Source organism: Sus scrofa, chromosome 5 (assembly GCF_000003025.6).
Source record: "Sus scrofa isolate TJ Tabasco breed Duroc chromosome 5, Sscrofa11.1, whole genome shotgun sequence".
Taxonomy (NCBI): domain Eukaryota; kingdom Metazoa; phylum Chordata; class Mammalia; order Artiodactyla; family Suidae; genus Sus; species Sus scrofa.
The window spans coordinates 26,198,548-26,217,955 of NC_010447.5; the positions used below are offsets into that span (position 1 = coordinate 26,198,548).

Below are 19,408 nucleotides of genomic sequence, written 5' to 3' on the forward strand. Positions count from 1 at the left end.
AGAGAGATTTATAGTTCTTTATGAAGGCAACCTGAGATAACAGGATACATCCTATGTTGTAACAATTTTCTTGCACCTCCTAAAATGTGGTTATATCAGTTTCCTATTGCTGCTGTAACAAATTACTTCAAATTTAGTGGTTTAAAACAACACAAATTATCATCTTTCAGTTTGGGATGTCAGAGACAAAAATGGGTCTTAATGGGCTAAAAAAAGCACATGTCAGTAAGCCTGAGTTGCTTCTGGTGGTTCTAGGGGAGATTTGTTTCCTTATCTCTTCCAGGTCTAGAGATTAGCCACCTTCTCTGGCTAATGGCCCCATTCTTCTGTCTTCAAACCAGCAGTGTTAAACAGAGTCCTTCTCACAGTGCATACTCTCTGGTTCTCTCTCTTCCACCTGCCTCTTCTTCTACTCTTCCCTGGTGATTACATGGAGCCCACCTTTGGAGGCCAGGGTAATCTCCTCATTTCAAAGTCACCTGATTAGCAAACAATTCCATCAGCTACCTCGATTCCCCTTTGCCATGTTGCCTAACTTTTTTTTTTTTTTCTTGGCCATTTTTAGGGCCGCTCCTGCGGCATACGGAGGTCCCCAGGCTAAGGGTCTAATCGGAGCTGTAGCCACCGGCCTACGCCAGAGCCACAACAACGCAGGATCCTTAGCCCACTGAGCAAGGCCAGCGATCGAACCCACAACCTCATGGTTCCTAGTCAGATTCGTTAACCACTGAGCCACGACGGGAACTCCATGTTGCCTAACTTTTTAAATCTGGGGATTAGAACATGGATATCTTTGGAAGACCTCTATTATCTCTAGCATGGTGCTCAGAAAATATCTGCCCTGTTCTGATCAGACAAGACAGAACAAACTTTCCAGGGTTCTACAGAGAGTGGAAACAGGACAGGATACTCCCTCTGCCCTTAGAAAATTCAGCACTATGACTTCCCACTCAGGGTGAGTACTGGAAACTTTTATTTTCACATGAGTTAGGGATTCTGTGTTCTTAGGAAGTACACCTCTTGACTCTGTCTTGTGAGCAATAAGCCTCACTGGATTAAGAGCAAAACAACCTGTTTTCAGTGTTCTCTTTAGAAGTTAATTTTAACAACTTTGATGATAGAGATTTTACTATTTGGTCATCAAATTAAAGCTTATCCTGACTAGACATTGCTATTGAGAAAATTCAGGTGCCATGTCTGTATCGTGGACTGGAGAGCAGCATTGCTTTAGTAGCTTTTATACTGATCCTGAATTTAAGCCTCATTAGTTATAGGCTGAGGGATTCATCTAGCCATTCAGCACACATTTGTTGAAAACTGCTTTCTTCAAGGCCATGGGCTAACAAGTGGGGATTCAAGGGAAATAAAGACTGATGTAGTCTTATCTAGATAAACTTAATGTTTTACCAGGAGACAGAGATGTGAAACTACTCTGAATTATACAATGAATTATTTAATTACAATTGTGGCCAGTGTTGTGAAGAGCAAAGCTCTCTATATGTAGTAATTCTCCAACTAGCATCAATTAGGTTAGAAGGAAGAGCTTACAAAAAGGAAAAGAAATCACTAATGAAGTGAAAAAGTTACCTGTTTAGTTCCCCACTGGGTATGTATCACTTTGCACAGTGCATGGTATTTACTAGAACCCTATTAAATATTTACTACATGAAAGAAAATGCTAGAATGGAAAAACCAGAGCATTTTTATTAAGAACTATATTATTAAAAATGTATAATATTTGGACAGCAGAGCAGCCTTACATAAACCACATTTCCCATAGTTTTATGCAGAGGGAAAGGGATGATCTGTATTGAACAATTCATCCCTTCCTGCTTTGTGCTAAGTCTTTGGTTGGGCTTCCTCACAATTTCTAAGCCCACACTGAAGTAGTAGAGTGAAAAGCAGTCTGACGTATCTCAGATATTGCAGTAAATAGAGCCAGCGTGCTTGAGTCTAGGGTTTAGAGTCAAATCTGAGGGCTAGACTCACTGAAATCACACCCCCAGCAGCCAGCCTGAGAAGGGCTTAACAGGAGATTCCCCCCAGGGACAAAAAGACAGCACGGCTGGCAAGTGCTGATGAGAAGGCAAGCACAGAAATTAGGAATATGCTTGTTAACATTTGTCGAATTGCATCTGTCCTTACTATACTCTTATGTCTCAGGGTGTCCTATGAAAGTCACAGAACCCACATCCCACGCTGAGCTTCAAGGATTTCAGGACACTCGTAATCTGATAACTGCCAACACTTATCTTGAGAAAAGGAGGTGTGGAAGGAATAAAAGGAATACTCTTCTCTTCTAAATCACCATGAAATAAAACGGAAAGTGCATATCAGAGGGAGACCAAAAAAAAAAAGTTTTATTCATATTCTTTTCAGAATATGTATCATTTCACAATATAGTATGAAAATTAACCCTATCATCTTCTCACATAATATATCAAAGAGGAAATCAATTGTAACTTATTTCTTCTTCCTCTTCCTTAGTTTTAAAAATCTGGCCTAGAAACATTAAGAAAGGCAAAGCAGTCTCACAATTCTTTCAGTCAAAGAGAAAATCACCTTGAAGTCAAACAAAGAATGTCTATCATCTAAAGCAGAGATGAAGGAGATCTGATTAGAATCAGAATTCCCATCACTACATCTCTACTCGCCATGCCAAAATCAGGAGCTATTGATTCCCTTAATTAAAACGGACCTGATATGGAAATACTACATTGAGACCAATCCCTCATGGACAAATCTATCCGGATTTCTATTTTTTTGGCTCATACGTCAGAGATAGACATGCTTAAATTTGCAATTAAATATTACAGGAACATGATGCACACTCATCCTCTGAAAAAATCCCAGAGGAAAGAGCATCTGACAGAAGGGAGAGAAATGACGGGAAGTGAGAAGAGGAAAAGATGACAAGAGCTCAACACAGAACAATTGAGTCAAAGGAGCCAAAATAGAAAATAAAGAAAAAAAGGGAAAAAATAATCATCAAAATCAAGGTGAATTATGCAATAATCCCTGAAATCTCACAAAGTACATATCCAAACTACTTGAAGTTTCAAGTGGGTACAGACCTGTTTTAAATCCAACATCAAAAGATTATTTGTGTATTAGCCCTAAAAATGTGAATCAACATTTATTCTTACTCCATCTCTCTCTAATACTGTCATTCTATGAAGTTAATTTTAAGATAGACCTTGGCTAAGAAATAAGAGACTGGATAAAGTTTATATTCCTTTTTTGTTGTTATTTTTTTCTTTTTCTTTCTTTTTTCTTTCTTTCTTCCTTTCTTTCTTTCTCTTTTTCTTTCTTTTACTAATAAGCAGTAGTAACTATAATTCAAAGGAAACATCAGCATTCTGAATATATGCAAACTGACATCAATTAATGACTCTCCACGTTTGTTTTTTCTTTCTCATACATTAGTATTCATAACTTACATATGAAAACAAAGTGAGAGATAAGAGAGTAGGAAATGGAAGGATAAAGGCAGGAAAAGAGGAGGGAAAAAAAAGAGAGAAAGAAAGTGTGTCACTTCATAAGTGGACCTGGTCATTAAATTTTCATTGCAAGTTATTTCAGTTTTACATTTCAAGTACTTCAAGAGTTTAAAATAGTTACACTTCTTCTGTTTATTAAATGGCAAACTGGTTTATAATGTTCTTAGGTCTGAAACCATGATGCTGGCATCTGAAGCACAGCCAGTTCTCTATGCTTATAAAACTGTCCTAAATATCTATTTCCTCTGTGTATTATTAATAATGAATTTTTCTTTTCCTGAGACAGACTTTTTTAATATATGCACATGGGATGCTGTTTCAGTGCAAAATGCAGCATAAAAGGAATGAAACCACTGCAGCGACTTGCAAGATTCTGAACAGAGAATGAGGAAGGCATAAAATCATCCTACAAGAAATGATAAAAAGAAAACAGAAGTAAATGAGGTCAAAACCGGTAAAACAGGAGGCGCTACAGAGACAAAAGTGTGGGCCAATTTGGGAGAAGAATGACTAAAAGTCTCCAGACCTTACATCTGGTTACCCTGATTGTTTCCTTTAGAAAGGCTGATTTCTACAGACCTCTGTCAATGATTCCTCTCCCTGAAGGAGGTCAAAGAGAAAAGTCACAGGCCTAAAATGCTGTCCCTTGTGCTAAAGCCCATGATACCAATCCTAGATTTAACACCTACCCTAATTGCGGTTTCAGCCTTCCTCCGAAATGTAATCTTAACCAGTTTGGAAATTTCCACTCAGAACCAATGAGGTAATCTGTCACAAGGAGCCTCTACATCCTCCTTCCCAGAGGAAGAAGAGGCAATCTGCATATTAAGACCCTTCCCAGTCCCTTCCCTCTTCCTCCAAACACAGGAGCAACAAAAGAAAGTGTCCTGGCCTAAAGAAAATCCTCTTTATTTTGCTAATAGCTCCCTTGTGCCACCCTTCTTCCTATAAAAACTCCCTTTGGTACAACCTCTCAGGGAGCCCCCTGTTGGCTAGATGGGATGCTGCCTGCTTTATGAGTCAGTGAATAAAACAAATTGGCTCTTGATACATGCGATTGAATTTCGATTTTTAACCAGGACCACAGCTGATTGATTAATATGTCATGTCATTTAAGCAATAAACATGTCAAAGGCGTTTCTGCTACTGTGTTTGTGGCACCTTGAAGCTCAAAAATATTCATCAATTCAAATTTTCTTTGACATTCTACCCAAATGGTAGAGGGAAGCTATCACCATGCATTGTCAGCCAGTTTTTGTTTGTTTTTTTAAAGGAAAAGTATTTAAATCATTAATTTTTCAGGGCATGGTTTATATATTAAAGAATTGATGATCATATGCAACTCACAATTTTCGCCACAGTAGAGAAGAAACACAGCTGAGAAAAAGAGGAAACAGGAGTTCCCGTCGTGGCGCAGTGGTTAACGAATCCGACTAGGAACCATGAGGTTGCGGGTTCGATCCCTGCCCTTGCTCAGTGGGTTAACGATCCGGCGTTGCCATGAGCTGTGGTGTAGGTCGCAGACTCGGCTCGGATCCCGAGTTGCTGTGGCTCTGGGGTAGGCCGGTGGCTATGGCTCCAATTCCACCCCTAGCCTGGGAACCTCCATATGCCGCGGGAGCGGCCCAAGGAATAGCAAAAAAAGACAAAAAATAAAAAAGAAAAGAGGAAACATTCTTAAATCACAGAATTGTAAGTTTCCTATCTTAGCTGTCATCCTTGAAGAGCTGAGGAAGCCATTCACGATTAAGAGGGCAATGAGCAAAAGAACATGTTCCCCTTTGTTTTGTCAACGACAAACTGGATCTTTTAAATGTCCATGGTCTGGTTCACAGAAGAGTTTATGAAAAACCAAAAGATTAAAATTAGGAGCAAATTCTCCTAGTGGTCTTGTACATTATTCTAAGAATCTACTGTAAGATAAGTGATAAATGTTTAGCCAGACTTATCAAGAAAGAGAAAGACCCCAAATAAATAAAGTCAAGTGGAAGAGGAGAAGTTACAACTGACACCACAGGAATAAAAAGGACCATAAGAGATAACTATGGACAATTATTCAGCAATGAAATGGGCAACAGGGAAGAAATTGGATACATTACTACAACCCACCAAATCTCTCAAGACTGAATCAGGAAGGTGTAGAAAATATTAAGAGGACTAAATTGAATCAGTAACCAAAAATCTCCTCACAAAACTATAGAGGGAACATGCCTCAACATAATTAAGATCATTTGTGACAGTCCCACAGCCGACATCATACTCAGCAGTAAAGAACTGAAGGTATTTCTTCTAAGATCAGGAATAAGACAAGGATACCCACTCTTGCCACTTTTATTCAATATTCAGGAAGTCCTAGCCACAGCAATCAGAAAAGAAAGAGAAATAAAAGGAATCCAGGTTGGAAAGGAAGAGGTAAAACCGTCACTGTTTGCAGACACCCTGATACTATATTTAGAAAATCCTAAAGATTCCACCAAAATATTATTCAAATAAATAAATGAAGTCAGTAAAGTGACAAGATACAAAATTAATAGATAGAAATCTGTTGAGTTTCTATACACTAATAACAAACTATCAGAAAGAGAAATTAACAATCCCATTTACATTGCATCAAAAAGAATAAAATACCTAGGAATAAATTTAAGAAGGCAAAAGGCCTGTACTCAGAAAGGTATGACACTGATGAAAGAAACTGAAGACAACACAAACAAATGGAAAGATGTGCTGTGCTCATGGATTGGAAAAATTAAAATGTTAAAATGACCTTACTCCCTAAGGCAATCCATGGATTCAGTGCAGTTCTTAACAAAATACCAGTGATGTTTCTCACAGAATGAGAACAAATAATTGTGAAATTTGTATGTGTGTTGGGAGCCATGCCTTATGACCAAGAGGGAAACCAGAAACTTTGGAAAGAGGAAAACAGCTCCTTTCTCTTGCGTTGTTCCTCCAAGACCGTCTATCCATTAGGCAAACACTGTGCTTGATGGAAAATGAGAAGCACACACAAAATCCAGCTCCTCTGTCACAAAATGCAGAAAGGGGGTGGGTTTTGAGCTGAGAGTTAATAAATTGACAACTCATATACCCTGTGACTACAAACACTACTTATTTTCAAAATGCATCATTACAGAGAATTTTCATATTTTAAAAAATAATCTAGGGTTAAGCCATTTTAAATATTTAAAAAATTTTGACTATCTCTGCATCTATTTTAATTTGTTTATGTTGGAAAATGAAAAGTTCAGGAAATTACCCAATTCTGTGAAAGAGTTTCATATATGATGAAGTAGGCTTCTGCAAACTCTCTAAAAAGAGTTTTAGGAGAAACTTATCTTTAGACACCACGGGAATGAAAATGACCACCAGTTCTTGCAATGCGCAAGTTATTTCTGCTTTTCTTGGTCTGGAGATTTTGGTCCCTTGAATCCAGGACTTGGGCTAGGTCCTTCAATTTCTTCTCTGCTCTCCTTCCCCCAAACCCAGTTTGTCCCATTATCTCAAGTTGGATGTATCTGTTCCAGCATTTTCATGAGACCTTCCACAGAGAGCTGTTAGGGAGGGGGAAATTCCCTCTTCTTCCTCTCTTAAGATCTTGTGATTGGATTAATAATCAAATTGACACAAGACAGATTAACAGGAGAAAAAGCAGCAAATTTTAATTTGTGTTTCCTGGAAGCCTCATAGAAATGAGACCTCAAAAGTGGTCAAAGCAGGCACAGGTACATAATTTTGAGAGGAATTGAGAAGACAAAGAAATTCAGGTTTGGGTGCTTGATTAGTGAAGAATCTAAACAGAGTTTGGGCTTTGAGCAGAAAATTAAAGACACAAGAATTGTTTATACAGGGTCCTTGGCCCCAAATTCCCTACCTCTGGTGATGAATGTCCTTCTACTTCCAGATGTAAGGAGAGCAACTTTCACATGAGAGATTTATTTCCTGCTTTAAGGAGACAAAGAAGAGAGTCAAAATGTACCTCTACATCAACTGTTCCTTCAGTAATTTTAATTCAAATAATCACTATGCCATTGAAGCATATTTTGGGGTGGCTTGGTCTGGGCCCCAACAAAGTCCATTTTTTGTCCTGGTCTCTCACTTGGGCCAAAGACATTCCTCAAATGATTGAGTGGGTTAGATATTTATACTGAGAGTAGTTTAGAAGTTCTCCCCATACCTGAATAAACATTTGCATCGAGGGATGTACAACACTCTCTTTATCTGCAACTGAGATAACAAATATCCTAATTCCCCCCAAAATTAGCTCTCTTTTTCACGTACAGTCAATAAAGGATCTAGTACCCTAGTTTCTTACTGCTCATGTGCCAAAGGTGGTTACTAATATATTAAAATATTGAAATATAAATATAAAATTATAGAAAAGTTGGTGGAAAATACAGTAAAATATTTTTCAGATTGGGAGACCAGTGATAATTTTCTTGGCTTTTGGAAGAAAAAGTCACAAAGGAAAGACTAGCAGTTTCAAAATTTCAAAAGCATTTTACAATGAAGATCAGTGAAACTGAGTGACATAGGAAAGCACCAGCCTGCTATATGGAAGTGTTCATGTATGACAAAGAATTAATGTTCATATTCTGCATAGGTTACATTTGAATTTATGAGAAAAATATCATATTTTTTAAACATCATGTTTTTAAAAAAATATGATTTTTTTTTTAAATATCATACTTTATCCCAAAGGATATGAAGGCAAGAATTATGAATGGATCATTAGCAACCAAGGAAAAACAAATTCTGAAAAGATGAAAATAGTTCATCCTTACTGCTAAACTTAGAAATGCATATAAAATCAATTAAAATACCATTTTAATCCTACCGAGTTGCAGGGAAAGGAGTTGCACTCAGAGCTATTTATATAGGAACTAAATAGATAGGCTTATACAATGTTTGTTGAAGTTTGAGTTGAAAAACCCTAAAGGTAAGCAATATAATAATATATACCAAGAACAAAAAAATGTTCATTTTGTCCTGGAAAAGTCACCTCAGAAATTTATCATAAAGATAATTGAATGGAAGGAAAAAACTCATTAGGTAAAAAAGAAACTCATCATGGGGTTGTCAAATGCTAACTACAAATACACACAGGCATGCTTCCTACATTTTCTGAATAATACATAGCATAAACCTTGTAAGAAATATTATGCTGTGCATTAGAATCATAATTTTGAAGACCATGAAGAAACTCAGGCAGTTTACATTGTAAAGTAAATGAAAAAATAAACAAAAAGAGGAATTTACACTGTGACCAGTTACATAATATATACAGTTCAAAAGACTGGCAGTTAATTTGTAAAACTGAAAATCATGTTAAGAGGCTGGGATTAGAAATAGTCTATTTTGCTAATATTTTAATAATTTTATATTGCTCTTAAGATTTACCAAAAAAGGATGCTATTTTGTTCTTTCAAGAATGCTATTTATTTCCGTAAGGTAAATCATTTGTCATTTTTAGCAATGCCATAAGAAAATTATAAAAGTTTCATTTGCTATGAATATAATTAAATTTTAGTTCACAATAAACCCTATTAAAATTTTGATCTACAGAGAGGGAAAATTCTTGGAGAGAAGAAGAAAAGCAGGTGAGATTTCCTCCTGTTTAAGAGAAACTCAAACTATCATCTGTACCCTGAAATACTGCATACTCTGCTCATTTAACTATATAAAAGGAAAAAATAAAATCATAAAGACAAAAGAATTGGGACACGTGTGAAATTATTAGAGCATCTGCATGTCACAGAAAATAATCATAAGCTATTTTTCAAGCTAAAGTACTTATGCGTCCAGCTACAAGAAACTGCAAAAACTTCTGATGTTTTATCAAACTAAAGCTCCAGAGACCTCTTTAAGATCTGAAAAAGATTTTGACAATAAAGTGCAAGAAATAGTTATATTAATTCCAAGAAAAATAAGTCACCGAATAGTAGATATGCCTAGGGAATTCTTATTGTTATGAACTGATGATGAAAATATTCAAACAGTTCTCATCTTTTAGGAATCACAACTCAAGAGTACAGTTTTTTTTATTAATTTGGCTTTTATTTTTTTATCAAAGATAAGTATACTGGTAATTTAAGGCATCAAGTAGTTCTAAAGGATTTAAAAAAAAAAACAAACAAAAACAAAAACAAAAAAGCAATCTTTTTGTGCCCCATTTCCTCTCCCCAAAGGATTCATTTTAACTAAAGCTTTTCAAATGCACTTCCTTATCCCTAAATAGTTGCTCATAGTGATACTTTTAAATTTTATTTCCATTATCAGGCACTATGAAGTAAGTAGATAATGCTCTTGCCATCACACCCACATTCACATTTCCCAACCCTCTAACTTCTGAATTTAGTTAAGATAAATATTCTCAGTTTTTCTTTACTCGATACATGGTTGTCGCTGCTGACCTATTCTTTACCAGATTATTTTTGCTTTCCTGGACAAGATTTTGTTTTCCCCAAGGTTAATTTTTTCCACTTTTTTGCTTAGCTTTCTGTGTACTTACCACTGATTTAACCCCCTAAACCTAACAAGATGTGTAAGCCTCTCCTCAATACACTGAAACAATTAGTTATTACATTACTTTCATGTTTTTAAAGACATCTTTTCCAACACCATTTGCCCTGCATTAGCCTGGTTGTTCTCTGAATCAGAGGCATCATTGTTTTCCTGAGAACCTCTCTTGCTGGTATCTTGACATTTTCTTTGCTTTTCTTCTTTTTGGAGCACTGTGTTTTTTCATTCCATATTTTCCTGTATATGGAAATAAAAATTCTAGATAGGAAATATTTTTCCATCAGAATTAAGCCATTGCTCTATTACTTCCCAATTTCCAGTGTAACTATTAAGATTATCTAATGACATTCTGATTATGGACATACTGGATCATCTTGTTGGTAGCATTTCAGAATTTCAGAGTTTTATGGGCCAGTGTGTGTTTTTCATCCAACATGCTATCCACCTGCAGGAGAGATCATGGAAGTAATATTCATTTCTGCATATTTTTCTTCAGTTGTTTCTTAGATGGTTTTCTATTCTATGCTTTCTATTTTCTCTCATTCTAGCTATTGTACTATTCTGAGGTGGATGATCTAGATTAGTTCTTTAATCTTTTTCTCTTTTCTTTCTTGCTTTTCATATTCCTATCTCTTTGTCCTATTTTCTGGAGATTTTTCCAACCTTATCTTCTTATTCTTTTATTTGTTTTTTATTTCTATGAGATCTTAAATTCCAAGAGCGTACTTTTAGAGCTAGATGTTCCTTTTATGACATTTTTTTCTTATGCAATTGATACAGTACATTTTCTTATTGTTCTACAAATAGTAATGATATTTTAAATATTTTCTTTGGCTTTAAAAGTCTATATTTATTCTAAATTGAGAGGCCATATAATATAGTGGTTATCAGCATGGACACCAGTAACTATGTGCCTGCATTCAAGTCCAGGCCACACTACTTATTAGTTAAGTGACCTTGGGAAAATTAGCTAACACTTCAATATCAGTTTCTTTATCTGTAAAAATTACATATAATCGAGTTGTTCTGAAAGTTAAGAGACTGATACATACAAAGTACTCACAACAATGCTTTCCCTAAAGTAAACTCTTTATGTGTTATGTGATATAAGAAGCTGAGAATTTATTTTCCCATTTTTTAGTTTTGGACTTTGCCACTCATACACCATTTCTTTAAATATATTGTCATGTCCACCTGTAAGCTCAGGTCTATTTCTAGAGTACTAAAGAGATGATTGAAAACTGTGCCTGCCAAGGGTCTTTTAATTTGCATTCTTCACCATAGGCTGTTTAGTGAGGAGCCCTGAACATCAATATGTTCATATCAGAGTCCCAGCCGTGGTGCAATGGGTTAAGAATCTGACTGCCGTGACTCAGGTCACTGGGGAGGCTCATGTTGGATCCCTGGCCTGGTACAGTGGGTTAAAGGATCCAGCATTGGTGCAGCTGGGGCATAAGCTGTGCCTCGGATTCAGTTCCTGGACTAGGAATTTCCATCTGCCCTGGGTGTAGCCATAAAAAAATATGTTCATATCTTGGGCTTATCAGTTCCCCTGCATGAATAGTGCACACCTATCTGCCAGACAAAAGGAGATGGCTGAGTTTTCCAACTGTCAGTGAAAATTTTTACTTAAGCCTTTCCTTAAGATTATTTCCTACCCATTACACTGCTTTATGCTTTCAGGAAAATAAACTCCAGTATTCAACCTGTTAGGGATGAGCTAAATTAGGGAGAAGATCTGTATGACCAAGTTCCTTTTAAAACAAATTTTTTCATTTAGGTCATTTCTCAGATTTCCTTGTATCTGGCTAGCAATCATATGCTCTGAGCTTGTAACTTAGTAACTACTTAATCACAACTTTCCAGGTTTCCATGCTCTCAAGAGAAATGGTTTCATATCTTGTTATAAATCCCTTTGCTATTTTTAATGGGACTTTACAGAGAATAAAGGTGATTGTGAATGTTCAATTTACCGTCTATATCCAGAAGTTGAAATGACTAAGACAATGAAAAGCAATTATTAGTGAAAAAAAAATTGTCTAGTTGAACCTAGGCATTTAGCTCTATAAATTTCCCTTTCTTTACAAGCATTGATATTTTGGGAATAGCACTGCTGAATAATTACACCCTGTATCCATTTAAATTTTTTTTTCTCAATAACAAAGCAGGAAAAAACCTTAGTTCTGAATCCAGCCATGATACTCACTCCTTTGCTCAGCCAGCATTCAGAGAAGTTCCCTACAGTAGTGCTAGGATTCAGCATCACCTCCCATGCATTGCATTCTTCTATTTGTGCTTAAGAATGTAAACATATATGAGGTTGTCTCTTTGTGAGGTGTTATATCTCAATTTTTTTCCATCTTCCATGAAAATGGTTCCAAAAGGAGATTTAAAAAAGGCTCAAGTGCTTCAGATAGAGCTCAAAGAAACATTGTCTTTGAAAGTGATTCAGAAAAGCTCAGCAAAAGTGAGTGACAATATGAGAAAGCAGCAACTGGAACATCCAGTTTTTGGTGTATAAGTTATGGCGAGAGAATGCTTACTTTTAAGGTTTGAATTTGCTACAAGCAACACTGTACTTCTAAACAGAATGTGCTTTCTGGTAAGAGTTATTTTAGGAAACATCTTTTTTGCCTCACGCTCCATTTAGGAGAAAACAAATTAAAGGGATGAAATTGGGAGTAGGCGTATTACTTTTGTAAAACAGAGTTTCAGCAATGCTGACTAATATTGCCAAGCTTAGCTATTCATTTATTCTATTTTTTTAATTAAATAAAATTATAAGTGAATGGTCAGACGTGTTATTTCCTATATCCTTGATTGTCACTATGGAGTTTACAAGCAATGACTATCACTAAAACACTACCTTAGTGTTACTATGGTGGCAGCAATACCTTCTGCAGATAAGTATCTGGAGGGCCTTCATTTCTGGGCCATGGAACCTACTAAAGATACAATGTGACAACAGTATCTGGATAACAGCTCAACCCTTGTTATTATCAGAGGAACACAGTGAATGATTTAAGCATATAAGGAACACTAATGAGTGAAAGATTTCCCTTCCTACTTATAGTCCATCTTTTCTGTAAAGTTAGTTCCTGGATTTATCAATAGCTGTAACAGAATAGCTGCTCTGCAAATTTCTCCAGACTAAACAGAATTATTAAATTATTATTTATCTCACTAAATTAAAAAATATATCCAATTATTAAATTTAAGCATCTTCAGGATGTCCCATTATGTACTCAAATTCAAGATAGCCTGAAAAAAAATCTTTTTTAATGTGTAAAATGATTTCTGATGTACTCCTAGAATTTGTTTTATTTGGCATACATTAAAATTAGATCACTACTTACTTATTTCCTTTTTAAAAATTAAATAGCTATTTATAAGTACAAATATATACATTATATATTACTGTATTTTATCTACACATATATTTTTGAGCAAAATAATTAATCCCCTGAGACTTCCCATGTAAGTTTACCAACCCTACAAAAACATCTCTCTCCATCATCCAAAATACCCAATGCCTTTGACTGTGATTATGCTTTGATTTGGAGAGGAATGGAGAATAAGATTGTGACATCATGTGGAAAAATGAATTTAAATTATCATAGATAGGCAACAATATTCATTATAAAATATCAGAAATTTAAATCACTGATTCCCCATTATTTTCTTTTCCTAAATCATACCCAAGCTGTAAAACAGAAATGTGCCTGGTTGCCTGGCTGAGTGATGAGAGCATGTGTCACACACTGCCTATTCAGACACGCATTCCCTGATAAAGATTGAAATTGTAGAGAATGTTAATAACAGAAAGACGGACTCTGGAGTTCTTCTGTAGAGGCTATTACTTGATGCAAATGAAAAATGCAGAGCACAGTGCTCTGGGCTCTTTGGCCCATTCTGCTGAATTGAAAGGGAAAATTGAAAAGGCTCCAATTATTCCATTTATTACCTTGATGAGTTTTTATAACATGAAATGAATTTGTGATTAATGAGGATTTTATGTAGATGGTACCTAAAAGAACTACATCTACAAAAAGAAAATAATATTATTTTCTGGCTAGTGAATGTGAAAATGAAATGCAAAATAAAGTTGATTGACTTAAATTTAATATATAAAAGGAAGCACTGCTTAATAGAGTATTGATTAAAGATATAAAAAGAGATGGTGACAATTCATCAAATATCCTTGTTCTAGGTCCTCAGGGAGGCTGCTTAATAAACATCTTTTCTTATAGCTTATTTATATTTTCACATTACTCCTTTCATATCTTTTTTTCTATAGAAATATCAAAATCATACACTCCCATTACCAGTAGCACATACTTATATGAAAATATTATTTTAAAAAACTCCTAGTTTATTTTAACATCTTAAATTGGATAGATCTCACAGTAGAAGCATGTGCCAAAGGTTTCAGAGTAAATATAATTAAAACACATCAGCTGAATTAGTCAATTAATTCAGGCTCAAAACTAGAATTAAAAGATAGATAAATATATCCATAATTTGTATGTTCTTTACATTTTAATTTTTCAAGTAATTAAATATATATTCATTCACATGTGAAATTTATAATATAATTTGCTTCCATAAAACATTTGTACCTAGGACTATTTTATAATATATAAAATATTAAAATAATATTGATATTATTTAAGAAAATTAGTCTTAAATTATTTAAGAAAATGCTTGGTTTTCTTATTGAATTTACCTTCCCTTTCCTTTTATTAGGTGTTTTACTCTGCACATACAGAAAACTCACAACTTCAAACCACATACACACGCATACACACACACATACACCCCCCTTCTTCCACTCAATTTTTAGCACTGTGAAAGAGAAAAAAATCCACACAGACTCTCCCTAGGGTTATGCAAAAACAATTCTGAATCTTAATTTAAGAAAAAAATTTACTCTTTATGCAACAAATTCATCCTTTGTTTTCCTCTAAGTCTTGACATATAAAGTGATGGGTAGGTCCATAAGGACCACACTTCAGCCCCCATGAGACTACCTCATGGCGTGCATATTGTTATATAACTCACAAATCTTGGAAATGAACAGAATACAGGAAAATCACCCTACTTTTAAGCATTTTCTTCTTTTTTTTTTGTCTTTTTGCTATTTCTTTGGGCCGCTCCCGCGGCATATGGAGGTTCCCAGGCTAGGGGTCGAATCGGAGCTGTAGCCCCCAGCCTAAGCCAGAGCCACAGCAACACAGGATCTGAGCCACGTCTGCAACCTACACCACAGCTGACGGCAACGCCAGATCGTTAACCCACTGAGCAAGGGTAGGGACCGAACCCGCAACCTCATGGTTCCTAGTCGGATTCGTCAACCACTGCACCATGACGGGAACTCCTAAGCATTTTCTTCTTTTTCTTGATCCACTGATTAATTTTGCCCTATGCTTGACAATATGAGCCTACGTGAGAAATCTGCAACTCTGTGTGATAAAAGTGCCCATCAGTACTCTTCCATCCATATGTGGCCAAATAAATGGGCTATGACCCAGTACAGGGTGAATGGCCAACTTAATACAATTGACAGTCTGGTACATTGACCCAAGAAACATATAGGTTGAATCAATAGGTTTGAGGGACACTACATTGAATAATTCTATTATGTCTTATTTGGGTTTCATAAATATATTTCAATATATAAGAATGTGAAAAAATATAGCATTATATTTCTTGATGATAGAAAAACAGGATTAAGAGTAGCATTATTTTTGCTCACAAAAAAAGGACCTAGCAAAGTTGAGAAGACTCTAGGGTAGAATTATACTCTCCTTCTTGAATGTGATAAAAGAGTAAAAAGATTTGCTAGACTCGTATTTTAAAAGGAAGCACAAGATTTTAGACTTGAAGTAATAAATAAACAAAAACTTAGTATATGTTTTGCTCCAAATTTCTCATTTATGGTAAAAAATGTACAGTGCATCTCTGTATGTCTACCTATTTTTATGGTCAAGTATAAGCCTTCCTGCCGTGTACTCCCAAGATAATAGAAACTAAGGGCATTGTGATGGAATAATTTTGAACCCTCATAAAAAGGTGCTGAATATGGTTTAGTATTATTATTAATCACTAGCTATGCTCAGGATCAATATAGCTTCATATTAAGTTGAACTTAGCCTGAATTATGCCTGAAGATATATTTAAACAATTATGTATGCTTCTACATAGCTATGTGGACCATACAACACAAATTTTCCAGCTCAATTCCATTGTTATAATATGATATTTCATTGTCAGCACGTGTCCTGGTTTTTATTTTGAAAAATTTAGTCACTTTATATATTGGTGCTATTCCTTGATTCATGATATTTATGTGGTATATTCTAATTAAAATTTGCTCTTGCTGCTTTACCAAATACAACTCTCCATGGAAATAATATTGAAATATCATATTATTTCCAAAGTTCATGAGCATGTATTTTTCCTTTTATCTATTTAGTCCAAAAGTTGGTGTGAACAATGAAAGATAATACTACATTTTTTTAAATGATTTTTATTTTTTCCATCATAGCTGGTTTATAGTGTTCTGTCAGTTTTCTACTGTATAGCAAGGTGATGTTTGTTTGTTTTTTAGGGCCCCATCTGTGGCATATGGAAATTCCCAGGCTAAGGGTAGAATCGGAGCTGCAGCTGCCAGCCTACACCACAGACACAGCAATGCAGGATCCAAGCTGTGATCTACACCATAGCTCTTGGCAACACCAGATCCTTAACCCACTGAGCAAGGCCAGGGATCAAACCTGCGTCTTCATGAATACTAGTCAGGTTCGTTACTGCTGAGCCACAACAGGAACTCCCAAGATAATACTACATTGTTTGCCACCCTTCCTTCTTCTTTACAGTCATGAAATTACTAAATCAATCTTAGTTGCAACGTGCACAATATCAATCTCTCTTCAGTCTAAAAAAGTGAACAAAGAGGTTTCCCCACAAGTTATAAAAGCCATATCATCACTGAGATATATGAGGAACACAGGTTGCAAAGACATGTAGCTATTCATAACTTTGTAATATTCCTTATGGCTTATGAAGTAATTTCGCATTTACGTTTTTTACATTTTATTAGGACTGACTCTATAAGGTTCCCATTTAAGAGAAACAAAGGTGCTAGATAGAGCAAGATCCTAAATGATGGGGTTTTTGTCAATTCAACTATGTTGTCTGGGTCCTTAGGAAAGATGTTACTACTGAACTAGTAGGGCAGACAACCAACTCCCAGGAATATGTTTCTGCAAGCTATTGCTTAACCATTTCCTCCCTTTTAATATTCCAATAGATGGAAATGAAGTCAAGAACTCAAAGTTGGCCCAAAGAAAGTTGGGTAGAAGTTGAGAGAATAGATGACTCTGAACATAATTTAATGGCGATATTTTTTGTCTTATATTTATGCCTTCTCTGGTTACTCAGATAGGTCAACTGATCGGAACAAAGAAGAATAAGCCAAAAGAGATAAATATACCCTTACAAAAGAGAGTGTAGTTGTTTTAAAACATGAACACAGATTCTTCAACATTCTGACCATCAAGGGAAGGAGGTCTCTGCCCCTTCCTCTGAGATCTGGATGGAACTATGATGACTACAACCATAGAGTAAGATGGACATAACCCTGTATGACTTCTGAGGATGGTTAATATAAAACCATGCAGATTCTGCCTTGTTTTATTGGAACACTTGCTTTTGGAGCTTCAAGCTCCATATCTAATTATCTTGAAGTGTTCATGCCATGAAGAAACCCAAGTCACTGGGAGAACCTTCCAGACATGCTAGTGAAGAGTCTCCAGGTAATTCCAATCACTAGTCACTCAAGTCACTCATAGCCACCTGGGTTTTCCCAGTTGTGGCCCAGATATCATAGTGAAAAGTTATCCCCCCATGTCCTTTCTAAACTTCTGAGCATAAGAAAACAATGGTTGTTTTACATCTTTCAGCTTTGGGGTAACTTGCTACACAGTAATAGACACCAGATACAATGGATAAATTTGATATATGTCAGGACCAGGTTTTATTCCCCAGCTTTTCCTAGGAGGAAGGCTTTAGTAAGATAAGAGGCCGAAAGGGAGAGAGGAACACATTTTGCTTTCTAATGAATACAAAGAGGCTAAGAGAGGCAGTCAGAAGGAGCAAGATATAATTTTGTTGTTTTTATAGCTATTTCTGGAAAATGTGAAAATTCTAAATTTTCTAAAACTCCAGCAGCAGAAGGGCTGGAATTATCTGTTTCCTCTTCTGCTGCAAAACACAGACAAACAGGAGAACCCTGACAATCTATTAAAGAATGTAATCTGGATTTTGGAAGGAGGACATAGTGGTAGAAAATACAAAGAAAAACACTGAAGAGGAGGAGAAGGGGGGGGATGGAGAGAGAGAGAGAGAGAGAGAGAGAGAGAGAGAGAGAGAGGAGACTCCAAAATGCCCATCTGAGGTTGATGCTGTTTGCACCAACAGATGAGCCCAGACACTTTTTGCCCCAATGCTCTAGACTCCCACATTTATAATTCCTTATGATAATGTGTATGGCGGCACTAGGGGTTATATTTTGAAAGGTTTATCTAGTACACTGTTGAATAACCAGTTTTGGAAATGATTCCCCTAAATATCAGGTATAAAGTCAGCAAAGTTGTTGAAATGTAACGGAAGAGTAAAATAAGGCTTTTGACATGGGAAATCTCACAAGGAAATAATCAGAGTAGCCACAACACAGTAGGTGTGGCATCCTTGCTTCAATTTAGGACTCAGAGAGCAGCGGGAGTAAAAGAGGGAAAATAAGTGACAGCTAGACTCAGAGAGGTTATACACACTCAATTGCAGTTTTCTAACATCTAGTTCAGTACTTCCAGCAATCTGGAAACAAGAATAAAATACCCACAGTGAACTGATCTGGACCATCTAGAGGTAAACAGAGTATCTTGAGTTAAAAAAATAGTGTAGGAATGGAAACTAATTTTAGTTGCTTGCATCAGTGCAGATGTACAATGAGCAAAGAGGAGTTTCACTTCTCCACTTAATTTTTGGGAGTTGAGATAGAGTAAAATATATTCAGACAAAATTCGCATTGAAAAAGATAAATGCACTCCTATGTTCATTGCAGCACTATTCACAATAGCCGAGACATGGAAACAACCTAAATGTCCAATGACAGATGAATAGATTAAGAAGATGTGGTATATATACACAATGAAATATTACCCAGCCATAAAGAGGAAGAAAATAATGCCTTTACTGCAATATGGATGGAACTAGATACTCTCATACTAAGTGCAGTATGTTAGAGAAAGACAAATAATGTATCATATTACTTATAGCTGAAATCTACTATATAGCACAAATGAACCTATCTACAGAAGAGAAAATCA

At 35.8% G+C, this 19,408-nt stretch overlaps 1 long non-coding RNA gene across 3 annotated transcripts in view; it reads left to right on the forward strand.

The window, feature by feature from the left end:
• The window catches only part of LOC110260856, a 119,407-nt gene that overhangs the window by 49,409 nt on the left and 50,590 nt on the right, over positions 1-19,408 (forward strand). Inside the window, exons 3-4 of one of the 3 annotated variants that reach the window (XR_002344377.1) lie at positions 2,817-2,999; positions 3,787-4,631. The exons of 1 other annotated variant lie outside the window; for it this stretch is intronic. This is a non-coding gene — a long non-coding RNA (uncharacterized LOC110260856). Of the gene's footprint in view, positions 1-2,816; positions 3,000-3,786; positions 4,632-19,408 lie in introns of those variants that run through there. One more of the 3 variants, XR_002344378.1, reaches the window with a different exon arrangement.